The sequence below is a fragment of the Lethenteron reissneri genome, chromosome 70 (assembly GCF_015708825.2).
Source record: "Lethenteron reissneri isolate LAM-NWPU_2019-01 chromosome 70, ASM1570882v1, whole genome shotgun sequence".
Taxonomy (NCBI): domain Eukaryota; kingdom Metazoa; phylum Chordata; class Hyperoartia; order Petromyzontiformes; family Petromyzontidae; genus Lethenteron; species Lethenteron reissneri.
Window position 1 is genome coordinate 251493 of NC_083848.1, and position 13621 is coordinate 265113.

At 42.2% G+C, this 13621-nt stretch overlaps 3 non-coding genes across 3 annotated transcripts; all 3 read right to left on the reverse strand.

The window, feature by feature from the left end:
- Positions 1 to 8137: 8137 nt before the first annotated feature.
- Positions 8138 to 8210, reverse strand: TRNAR-CCU (transfer RNA arginine (anticodon CCU)). Its single transcript has one exon. It is a non-coding gene; the product is annotated as a tRNA-Arg (tRNA).
- Positions 8211 to 8671: 461 nt separating this feature from the next.
- TRNAR-CCU (transfer RNA arginine (anticodon CCU)) lies at positions 8672 to 8744 on the reverse strand. Its single transcript has one exon. It is a non-coding gene; the product is annotated as a tRNA-Arg (tRNA).
- Positions 8745 to 9205: 461 nt separating this feature from the next.
- Positions 9206 to 9278, reverse strand: TRNAR-CCU (transfer RNA arginine (anticodon CCU)). The gene has a single exon. It is a non-coding gene; the product is annotated as a tRNA-Arg (tRNA).
- Between the last annotated feature and the right edge of the window lie 4343 nt (positions 9279 to 13621).

Consider the following 13621-nt stretch of genomic DNA (forward strand, 5'->3'; position numbering starts at 1 on the left):
CATTGGTGAAGTCACTGTATGAATCCGACAATATAAAATAACTACAATAAATGTTAATCCATATGATATAACCGAGAACGATATGAAAGACATTTCTAAACTCACTGACCGTGAACAATGTGGTTTCAAAGAGTAACCAGCGAGCGTAAACAAAGTTACTGTCACACATAGTGGAGCGTCCACTGGTTTGTTTTATTAAGCGAGCAGGGAACGCGCTGAAGCCTCGGTTGTGTAATGTGAAGAGTTTTGTAATAAAAGTGACGACGGAAAAAGAAGTTGAGCACTACACAAGTAAACATTTGTAGCAGTGTCTCTACAGATCACTGGACTACAGTAAAACCTTGGATTGCGAGTAACTTGGTCTGCGAGTGTTTTGCAAGACGAGCAAAAATCTGAAATAAACATGAATTTGATAAACGAGCGATGTCTTGCAATACGAGTACGGTAGTACGTACAGTATACGCTTTGTCTGCCGATCGTCACGTGATCACAACTGAGCCAATAGTTCTTCTCTCTCTCGCTGCGGGATTGTGGGTAATCGTCTCCCATGCTCGGTCGCAGTCGGCGTGCCTCACTCGTATAGTCAACATCCGTGCGAGCGTACACTGTTTACTACAGTGTTGTGACCACGAGTGTGTGCGTAAAACATTTATTTTATTTTGTGTCCAAGTGTAGTGACTGTTCTTTAGTAACTGTACTGCAAGTAAAAGTCGTCCTGCACAATAACCCCCCTCCTCATCTCTTCTCTCTCGTCTCCCTCACACCAGCCACGATTCAATTTAATTAATTAATTTGATTACTTTATATTAAACTTAAATAATAAAAATATAAAAAGGTAGTTTGTATTAATCAGTTTTATATGAATACAGTATTTTTGGGTTGTGGAACCAATCATCTGAGTTTCCATTATTTCTTATGGGGAAATTCGCTTTGATGTACGAGTGCTTAGGATTACAAACACGTTTCTGGAACGAATTATGCTCACAATCCAAGGTTTTACTGTATAATCGACACAATTACACAGCAATCAGCTGATAATGTATTTAACAAAACACTTCCCAAATTAACAAATTTGCTAGACTGACTAACAAACTCTCAACTAAAAATTTATATTTTATAAACAAAACGGTTATCAACATGACTAACGTTGAATTATCCAGCAATATGGTTTCAGTCCTGTCTAAAGGTCTTAACTTTGCCGTTGCCCCACGTACAATCCCTGTCGATAAGATCATTGCTGAAGTTGAAATCAGCAGTTAGACATCTCCCCCATAATCAAGCTGAGATGACTAGGCATGAGGATGCCAAAATTAATGAGAACAGAAAATTGCCAAAAGCAAATATTAACTTCAGTGAAGCAAAAGCCTTAAGAGAATTGAGAGAAAATAAAGATATCCAAATTCTTGCTGCTGATAAGGGCCGATCAACTGTTGTGATGCCCCGTGAGGACAATGATAATAAAATCAAAGATTTACTCGATAAAGGTACCTTTCTTAAAATTAAACGAGATGCAACCATCTTCTTGGTTCTTTCGGTAAAGTCGCGTAGAAGGGAAGTAATCAAATAATAAAAATAAAATAATAAAATTCTCACGACGTTTCGGCCACAACGCAAGCAGCCGTTCTCAGGTGAAAACCAAGTCTGTCGAGGCGACAGCGTCTGAATGAAACACCACCATGCTTGGAGCATATATTTAAGCTGGGAAATGCAGGTATGTGCTTAGTACTACTTATGCCCGTGCATTATGCAGGATTAGCAGCATCAAAGGGAGGGGATATGGAAAATGCAGGTATGTGCTTAGTACTACTTATGCCCGTGCATTATGCAGGATTAGCAGCATCAAAGGGAGGGGATATGGAAAATGCAGGTATGTGATTAGTACTACTTATGCCCGTGCATTATGCAGGATTAGCAGCATCAAAGGGAGGGGATATGGGAAATGCAGGTATGTGATTAGTACTACTTGTGCCCGTGCATTATGCAGGATTAGCAGCATCAAAGGGAGGGGATATGGGAAATGCAGGTATGTGATTAGTACTACTTGTGCCCGTGCATTATGCAGGATTAGCAGCATCAAAGGGAGGGGATATGGGAAATGCAGGTATGTGATTAGTACTACTTATGCCCGTGCATTACGCAGGATTAGCAGCATCAAAGGGAGGGGATATGGGAAATGCAGGTATGTGATTAGTACTACTTATGCCCGTGCATTACGCAGGATTAGCAGCATCAAAGGGAGGGGATATGGGAAATGCAGGTATGTGATTAGTACTACTTATGCCCGTGCATTACGCAGGATTAGCAGCATCAAAGGGAGGGGGATATAACAACCAGCACCTCGGACCGTAAAACAACGACAATCATTGCCAAGTCATCAAATACCAATGGAAGAGCAATACCTGATCAAACCAAGGGTCTCAAAACGACCAAGACTTTATGGGCTACCAAAAATTAACAAACCTGATGTCCCATTAAGACCCATAGCTAGTACAGTAGGCTCTGCCACGTACAAATTAGACAACACGTAACGAAAGAAAGATACTAAGAGGAAGCAATGAAATATGTCGATGGGAGAGTAGAGGGAGGAAACTTGCAGCGGAGCAAAGAACCCATTCACACGACGGTCAATGGTACAGTGTATAATAACAAATGGTATAAAATTTATATGCTTAATACAATGTACAAAGTAATATATAGTATCGTAATTGTATAGTGAATATACAGCAGTGTGATATACATTAGGGTGGGTAGAATAATACATAGTGTAATATTACAATACAGTATATAATTTAATGTTGGGTCTGTCTATGGCAGTATATAGTACGGTGTAGACTCGTGTGATATAAGAGAATAAAGTTTAGATGGAAGCATATTATATTTTTTACGACGTAGAATTGTAATGTATTACTTACTGTTAGTAACTCAGCTTATTGTAGAGTATATTTAGTATACTGATGATACTATGTAGTTTATACTTTAGTTGTTTACATGTTGGTTTTAGTTACTGCAGCTACATACTATTAACACTCCTTCCCTTCATTAATGCTACCCCTATCCCCTCCCTTTGATGCTGCTAATCCTGCATAATGCACGGGCATAAGTAGTACTAATCACATACCTGCATTTCCCATATCCCCTCTCTTTGATGCTGCTAATCCTTCATAATGCACGGGCATAAGTAGTACTAATCACATACCTGCATTTCCCATAAATATGCTAAATTCCTCTTGATATGCAAATTATTTTGTCAAGGCGCCCTTTCCCCCCCTTCCTACCCAGCTTAAATATATGCTCCAAGCATGGTGCTGTTTCATTCAGACGCTGTCGCCTCGACAGACCTGGTTTTCACCTGAAGACGGCTGTTTGCGTTGTGGCCGAAACGTCGTGAGAATTATTTTATTATGTTTTATTTTTATTATTTTATTACTTCCCTTCTACGTGACTTTACCGAAAAAACCAAGAAGATGAATCAACATACCGTATATTGTGGGAGTAACTGATAAACTAGCCAGATGTTTGGAAAAACAAAACATCCGAGTAAGATTTGGCACGATGCATAACATACTGAAATTATTATCTAGTACAAAATATGTATTGCTGAAGCGATCAACAGAAGGTGTGTACAGGATCAGCTGCACGTGTGGTAAATGTTATGTTGGGCAAACAGGACGAATGATCAGCATGAGACTAAAAGATCATCAGATAAATATTAAATACTCCCAAATGCAACTGTCAGCAGTAGCAGAACACGCGCGCCAACAAGGACACTCAATTAATGTTGATGTTGAAGTGCTGTGCAATACTAGCTACTACTGGCCAAGACTAATTAGATAATCTATCGAAATTGAAGTAAAAAAATAATAATTGTAACCGTTAAGATAGCTACCGCCTTAGTGCTGCGTGGAAGCGAATCATCAAGTAACACATTGTTTAAACGAATGCCTATGAAGGGCAACACATTCAATAGGGATCACCGTTGGCACGGCTATTTTAATAAACACAAGAGACAGGAAGGACAAGATCAACGGGCTCGCATAATGCCCATGGATAATGTACAATGACTCAGTAATCCCCAGAGGTCGCAAACGGGTTTTGATTCCTTACCCGTACACGGCCGGGTACGGGTACCCGTTCCCTACCCGTACCCTACCCGAAATGAGTGACAAACTGTGACTCACCAGTGACTCACGGCCTACCCGTACCCGGCCGCACCAGGGTTGCAAACGGGTACCTGTACCCGGCCGGGTACGGGTAGCCGGGTATCGGGTACCCGGTTGCGACCTCTGGTAATCCCCCCCCCCCCACTTTGCACAAGAGCGCATTAGTGTGGTCACCACACTAATATAAGGAACTAAACAGACTTCTTCACAAATCTGGCTGTCGCCTGATGAAGTTGGTTGTAATTAATGGCGAAACGTCGAACTCAGATTATGAATGTCGGGGTTTTGCTCTCCAACACACCGGTTAGTGATGTACTAGTTTACTACACTATACACTACACTATACACTAGTGCTGTACTAGTATACTACACTATACTACTACACACTAGTGCTGTACTAGTATACTACACTATACACTACTATACACTGCACTATACACTAGTGCTGTACTAGTATACTACACTATACACTACACTACTATATACTACACTATACACTAGTACTGTACTAGTATACTACACTACACTACTGTACACTACACTACTATACACTACACTATACACTAGTACTGTACTAGTATACTACACTACTATACACTAGTGCTGTACTAGTATACTACACTATACACTACTATACAATACACTATACACTAGTGCTGTACTAGTATACTACACTATACTACTACACACTAGTGCTGTACTAGTATACTACACTATACACTACTATACAATACACTATACACTAGTGCTGTACTAGTATACTACACTATACTACTACACACTAGTGCTGTACTAGTATACTACACTATACACTACTATACATTACACTATACGCTAGTGCTGTACTAGTATACTACACTACACTACTATACACTAGTGCTGTACTAGTATACTATACTACACTATACACTACACACTAGTGCTGTACTAGTATACTACACTACACACTAGTGCTGTACTAGTATACTACACTATACACTACACTATACACTAGTGCTGTACTAGTATACTACACTATACACTAGTGCTGTACTAGTATACTACACTATACACTAGTGCTGTACTAGTATACTACACTATACACTACACTATACACTAGTGCTGTACTAGTATACTACACTATACACTACACTATACACTAGTGCTGTACTAGTATACTACACTATACTACTACACACTAGTGCTGTACTAGTATACTACACTACACACTAGTGCTGTACTAGTATACTACACTATACACTACACTATACACTAGTGCTGTACTAGTATACTACACTACACTATACACTACACTATACACTAGTGCTGTACTAGTATACCACACTATACACTACACTACACACTAGTGCTGTACTAGTATGCTACACTATACACTACACTATACACTAGTGCTGTACTAGTATACTACACTACACTATACACTACACTATACACTAGTGCTGTACTAGTATACTACACTACACTATACACTACACTATACACTAGTGCTGTACTAGTATACCACACTATACACTACACTACACACTAGTGCTGTACTAGTATGCTACACTATACACTACACTATACACTAGTGCTGTACTAGTATACTACACTACACTATACACTACACTATACACTAGTGCTGTACTAGTATACTACACTACACTATACACTACACTATACACTAGTGCTGTACTAGTATACCACACTATACACTACACTACACACTAGTGCTGTACTAGTATGCTACACTATACACTACACTATACACTAGTGCTGTACTAGTATACTACACTACACTATACACTACACTATACACTAGTGCTGTACTAGTATACTACACTACACTATACACTACACTATACACTAGTGCTGTACTAGTATACCACACTATACACTACACTACACACTAGTGCTGTACTAGTATGCTACACTATACACTACACTATACACTAGTGCTGTACTAGTATACTACACTACACTATACACTACACTATACACTAGTGCTGTACTAGTATACTACACTACACTATACACTACACTATACACTAGTGCTGTACTAGTATACCACACTATACACTACACTACACACTAGTGCTGTGCTAGTGACGAATTGGCCACGTTCTGTTTACGTGACAACCCTCACTGGTTGGCTGTGTCGGGTGGTGTCGGGTTTTAACGACACAACATTTATATATTTACGCGATCTAACCCACAAAACCTCTATTATGGTTGCTTTTACTTAAGATTATTATTTTTGTAATATGCCTTCGATAGTAATTTAGTATAATGCAAGTTTGTTTTATATTGAATTTGCTTTTATTCTTCTTGTGATTTAGTATATTAACAATGTTTTTTTTAGCTGTACAGCACTTTGAATGGTATCCTTTGCACGAAATAGTGCGAAATAAATAAAGACTTTCTATTCGACTTTTATTAATTTTAAATTTTTACCTACGTGACTTTACCGAAGAAAACCTAAGAATATGAATAATAAAGACTTTGACCGATTGTACGGTGGCTTTGGTGCAACGGATTAAAACGTTAACCGAGGCAACGACTGTACAACAACTAAAAACCCCGACTCGCCACCAAGTGGCGGTGACGTCACCACGACGCCTGTGCCAGGCTAGGTGCACCGACACAACACGCGGTGGCTCGGGTGGGGTGAGGTGGAGAGGTAGCAGTCCCAGCACTCGTGCCAGGCTGGGTGCACACACAAGCCTCGGGAGAACACAACACCCGGGTCCGTTCAGCTGACGCAGTCTGCGAGTACCTATTCAACGCTGTCGGTGTCCACGCCGGGCCGCACTTGTCGCTCCCAGCCCGGAGCCCGCGGCGGCGTTCGACCGCGTCGCTTTATAGGAGAATCGACGAGTTAGAAGCTACTTCGATTAGCGAATCGATTATTGGTCTAAAATAGATTGAACCGAACGTGTTCCCTCCGTAGCGATTCGATTAATCGAATTACGGCGATATATTTCTTAACGGCACTTTGTTTCGGGATGAAATTGGGCGGGTTGATTAATCGATTTACTTTGCCGATTAATCGACGAATCGACTGCATGCGATGCTAAGGAGTGGTGGCGTAGCGCTAGGCCTCGGCACGGTAAGGTAAAGGGTTAAAGCAAACAGCTTACCTTTACCCTACCTTTTACCCTACCACAATACAATCACTCTACCCTACCTTTTACCCTTTAGCAGGTAAGGTAAAAGGTAAAAATTTAACCCGTAAAAACAAAGTTTTTCGCTATAAATCCTTTATATGCGTGGCATCGGTTTCATTTTATTATTCATTTCTGTTTTTCTTGAGTAAGCAAGCAAGCAAGTGAAGTTAATATGAAGGATTTAAAAATGAAAGACCACCTCTTGACATGCCCCGTATATTCCCGAGGGCACAAGCGTTGACCTGTATTACCACTTTCAAGAACCTGGCGGCTTCAATGTAACTTCTCTATAAATAGTCTCCAGTGTACAGCGTGGGGGCAGGGATTTCATGCCATGTGGTTAGTCAACATTTGCGTCATCATGAAACGGGCGGCTACAGTCCTCTCGTCCTCTGGCTTGAGATGGCTTCCAGCTATGGGTCAGATGATTGTCTGTCACAATTAAGCAATTGGTAATTAAATATTTAAAATAAAATTCCCTAAACAGTGTCAAATTTAGGAAAAAAAAATTCATGAAAGTTTATTGTCAAGCACAACAAATCTGTGTGTTAAATGTCAGCTCGATTGGATCACGGGAAGTGGGTTAAAAAACGACCGAAAGATTTGCACGGTCGTAAGCAAGCAAGCACGCAAGCAAGTGAACTTAATATAAAGGATTTAAAAATGGATATGTATTTCCCCCTTTCGCCCCCTCTGCATTATCAATGTTGATTCCTGTCACCAAAGTACACTGATTTCAAACTCTCTTCGATCGGCACAGTACACCACCATCGCTTCTCATCGTCAGATTCATAAACTTGACGTCTACAAAACGAACAGCTTTTTCTCAGCAACCCCAGGTGGGACTCGAACCCACAATCCCTGGCTTAGGAGGCCAGTGCCTTATCCATTAGGCCACTGGGGCTACATGTAGCATGATGAAAACCTGGCTTATATACCGACTTCTTAAATAAACTCGCAATAATAATAGAAATGGATATGTATTTTCCCCTTTTATTCTCTGCTTTATCAATGTTGATAATTGTCACCAAAGTACACTGTTTAAAACTCTCTTGATTTGAAGCTTTCGTGACTTCAGGAATCCATACTCTTTGGTTCTTTCGGTAAATTCACGTAGGTATAAAATAAAATAAATCACGACGTTTCGGGCTCAACACAAGCGTCTATCATCAACACAAGCATCCATCATCATCATCATCTGATGATGGACACTATACCGACGTAACTTTACCGAAAGCACCAAAGAGTATAACTGAACACTGTTTTAAAACTCTCTTCTATAGGCACAGCGCCATTTTGGCTTTTCATTATCAGATTCGTTAACTTGACTTTTTGATTTTACAAAACGAACAGCTTTTTCTCAGCAACCCCAGGTGGGACTCGAACCCACAATCCCTGGCTTAGGAGGCCAGTGCCTTATCCATTAGGCCACTGGGGCTACATGTAGCATGATGAAAACCTGGCTTATATACCGACTTCTTAAATAAACTCGCAATAATAATAGAAATGGATATGTATTTTCCCCTTTTATTCTCTGCTTTATCAATGTTGATAATTGTCACCAAAGTACACTGTTTAAAACTCTCTTGATTTGAAGCTTTCGTGACTTCAGGAATCCATACTCTTTGGTTCTTTCGGTAAATTCACGTAGGTATAAAATAAAATAAATCACGACGTTTCGGGCTCAACACAAGCGTCTATCATCAACACAAGCATCCATCATCATCATCATCTGATGATGGACACTATACCGACGTAACTTTACCGAAAGCACCAAAGAGTATAACTGAACACTGTTTTAAAACTCTCTTCTATAGGCACAGCGCCATTTTGGCTTTTCATTATCAGATTCGTTAACTTGACTTTTTGATTTTACAAAACGAACAGCTTTTTCTCAGCAACCCCAGGTGGGACTCGAACCCACAATCCCTGGCTTAGGAGGCCAGTGCCTTATCCATTAGGCCACCGGGGCTACATGTTGCATGATGAAAACCTGGCTTATGTACAGACTTCTTAAATAAACTCACAATAAAAAAAAGATATGTTTTTCCCCTTTCGTCCCCTCTGTTTTATTCATGTTGATAATTGTTTTTTTCCTAAAAAGTGGAAAATTTAGGAATTTTTTTTTCCACGAAAATACATTGTCACGCACAACGAGTCTGTGTGCAAAATGTCAGCTCGATTGGATCACGGGAAGTGGGTTAAAAAACGACCGAAAGATTTGCACGGTCGTAAGCGCGCAAGCAAGCAAGCAAGTGAACTTAATATAAAGGCTTTAAAAAGCAACGAGCCTACCTTTACCCTACCGTTTACCCTTATCCCATACAATTTACCCGATTACAGGGAAATTACTGGGGTACTACACATGAAAAAGGTTGATAACGATCAATGCTATAAGGTAGAGCACTTAATACATATAGAATATCGATTTAAAGCTTTCGTGACTGCAGGGATTCATCTTCTTGGTTCTTTAGGTAAAGTCACGTAGAAGGAAAATAATAAAAATAAAACATAATAATTCTTCTTGTGATTTAGTATATTAAGTAGACAGACTCTGTCTACTTGACAGACCTGTTCTCCACCTGAAGACGGCTGCTTGCGTTGTGGCCGAAACGTCGTGAGAATTATTTTATTATGTTTTATTTTTATTATTTTCCTTCTACGTGACTTTACCGAAAGAACCAAGAAGACAAATAGAATACTCTCGAATCGGGCGTTGAGGCTGTCATAGCCTGCTCGTCCCAGTCGTCTTGGTCGATGGCGACCTCGTCAACAACCTGATCAAGTTTGCCATCGTCCTGGGACGAGCGACAGGCAATACGATCCTGCGCCGCTCCGGCCCAGTTAGACGGAACCTTCAGGCAGCCAGCGACGTCCCGACCTCGCTGCCTGCCTGGGGCGAGCGCGTCGTGCTTCTTGATGTGTGGGCTCTCCACCCCGACGCGTTCGTGTGGGTGGGAAACAGAGGTCGCAACCGGGTACCCGATACCCGTACCCTACCCGATACCCGGCTACCCGTACCCGGCCCTGGTGCAGCCGGGTACGGGTATACGGGTAGGCCGTGAGTCACTGGTGAGGCACCGTTTGTCACTCATTTCGGGTAGGGTACGGGTAGGGAATCAAAACCCGTTTGAGACCTCTGGTGGAAAACCACTTGCAGCAGTGCGTGCTGTACATGGGGGTCACCCTCCATCCCATGGTGCGTGTGCTCCCACGGGAACGCATGCCGCTGCCTCTTGCCATTGCTGTTCGCAGCGACCACAAAGATGCCTCTTGCTGGCATCATCGTCCTCTAGTGCCTCTACCTCAAGAACGTGGCCCGTCTCCATCTGAATTTCGATTTAAAGCTTTTTTCGTGACTGCAGGGATTCATCTTCTTGGTTCTTTCGGTAAAGTCACGTAGAAGGGAAATAATAAAATAATAAAAATAAAACATTATACAATAATTCTCACGACGTTTCGGCCACAGACAGAGGCAGAGTCTGTCTTCTCGACAGACCCGTTCTTCACCTGAGGACGGCTGCTTGCGTTGTGGCCGAAACGTCGTGAGAATTATTGTATTTCGATTTAAAGCTTTCGTGACTGCAGGGATTCATCTTCTTAGTTCTTTCGGTAAAGTCACGTAGAAGGGAAGTAATAAAATAATAAAAATAAAACATAATAAAATAAAATAATTCTCACGACGTTTCGGCTACAACGCAAGCAGCCGTCTTCAGGTGAAGAATGAGACAATGCCAAGCTAGGAGCTTATATATAAGCTGCGTTGGAGGTGCTTGCGTTGTAGCCGAAACGTCGTGAGAATTATTTTATTTTATTATGTTTTATTTTTATTATTTTATTACTTCCCTTCTACGTGACTTTACCGAAAGAACTAAGAAGAATTATTGTATTGTTTTATTTTTATTTCCATTCTACGTGACTTTACCGAAAGAACCAAGAGGATGTCTCCATCTGGTCCGACATCAATTATCGCAATTTATCATGGAGGCCACGGACTGCGCCATGGAGCTTTTAGCGGTAAACAAGGCACCGTATTTACCAGGTAATTATTCACGCTACCTTTACCCTACCGGGAAATTCTTCTGAGCTACCTTTACCCTACCCTTTACCTTACCCCTTGGCATGTCGAAACCTTTACCCGTTACCCGTTTAGCCGGTAAAGAAGCTCATTCACCTTACCTTGCCGTGGCCTACGTCGCGCTACGAATCCGGCGGACCGAGTTCCAATCCTGCCCAGGTCCAACACCGCCAGTGACGAATATTTGAACCGGTCCTGTGCCTCCCCTAGGTCGACTCGACCTTAAAATAAGTACCCCGTGCGGTGTGTAGTAAACATCGGCACTGGGGAGACAAAGGCGGCCGGGCGGGCGTGGTGGTGGTGGCCACCCACCCACCGCTCGCGTGCCGTGGCCGCATTCATAGGCGCTGCTGCTGCTGCTACTGGCTAACAGCACTTGCCCCGACATCATGCGGAGCCTACACGGGGCCTCTTTGTCTTTGTACACGTGTGTGTGTGTGTGGCACAGCTGGTACATATGCCAGTCATCTCTACCCACAGCGCACCCGGGAGACCTTACGTCGCCAGCATCTCCGGCCCAAATTGGCGCCGCAAGACGTGGCCGCCTGGGGGTGCAACAGGGCTGCCCCGCGCGGTCACCAGGTGCCCCTGAGGCCGTTCCGCGTCAGTCGAACGAACCAGCTGGTCGGGATCGATCCCGAGGGGCCGTTCCCGCGATTCCCACCGGGGCGACCGCGAAATCCTCGTAGCGGTCGAATAGTTCACCCGCTATCCCGTGGCGGCGGTCATCCCGATAAAACGGCCCTTGTGGTGGCTAACACCCATCGCGAATACCCGCCCCCACGGCCCTTTAAATCGCCGTCAATAGAAGTCCCCAATCTAGATTTGAAGCTTTCGTGACTGCAAGGATTCATATTCTTAGGTTTTTTCGGTAAAGTCACGTAGGTAAAAAAATGAAATTAAAATGAATAAAGTAAAATAAAAATCACGACGTTTCGGAGGCAACACAATTTTAAGTTTATTTTTTTACCTACGTGACTTTACCGAAAAAAACCTAAGAATAAGTCCCCAATCGGTTACGCGGGTACGAGTGACGTCTCGGCCCTCTGATCCCTGATCCCCGTTCCGCGCGTGCGATCGGTGCGTCGGTCCGAGACCCGTCCCGAATACCCGCCCATCCACAGCCCTTTAAACCATCTCCGTTACCCACCCACGGCGGCCGCGCTTGTGCGAGCGACGTGTGATTGGTGCGCGGGGTTGTGCGAGTGGAGACGTAGCATTATAATAAATTACTATCGAAGGCATATAAAAAAAAAATCTTAAGTAAAAGCAACCATAATAGAGGTTTTGTGGGTTAGATCGCGTAAATATATAAATGTTGTGTCGTTCAAACCCGACACCACCCGACACAGCCAACCAGTGAGGGTTGTCACGTAAACAGAACGTGGCCAATTCGTCACTAGCACAGCACTAGTGTGTAGTGTAGTGTATAGTGTGGTATACTAGTACAGCACTAGTGTATAGTGTAGTGTATAGTGTAGTGTAGTATACTAGTACAGCACTAGTGTATAGTGTAGTGTATAGTGTAGTATACTAGTACAGCACTAGTGTGTAGTATACTAGTACAGCACTAGTGTATAGTGTAGTGTAAAGTGTAGCATACTAGTACAGCACTAGTGTATAGTGTAGTGTATAGTGTAGCATACTAGTACAGCACTAGTGTATAGTGTAGTGTATAGTACAGTATACTAGTACAGCACTAGTGTGTAGTGTAGTGTATAGTGTAGTATACTAGTACAGTACTAGTGTGTAGTGTATAGTGTAGTATACTAGTACAGTACTAGTGTGTAGTGTATAGTGTAGTGTATAGTGTAGTAAACTAGTACATCACTAACCGGTGTGTTGGAGAGCCAAGCCACAACATTTACAATCTGAGTTCGACGTTTCGCCAGTAATTACAACCAACTTCATCAGGCGACAGCCAGATTTGTGACGAAGTCTGTTTCGTTCCTTATATCGAGGTGTAGATGTGGTGACCACACTAATTCGCTCTTGTGCAAAGTGGGGGGGGGGGCGGGTTACTGAGTCAACGCACATTATCCATGTGCATTATGGGAGCCCTTTGATCTTGTCCTTCCTGTCTATTGTTTATTAAAATAGCCGTGCCAACGGTAATCCCTGTTGAAGTATGGTGCCCTTCTTCTTGGTTATTTCGGTAAAGTCACGTAGAATGGAAATAATAAAATAATAAAAATAAAATACAATTTTATTATTTTTATTTCATGACTGCAGGGATT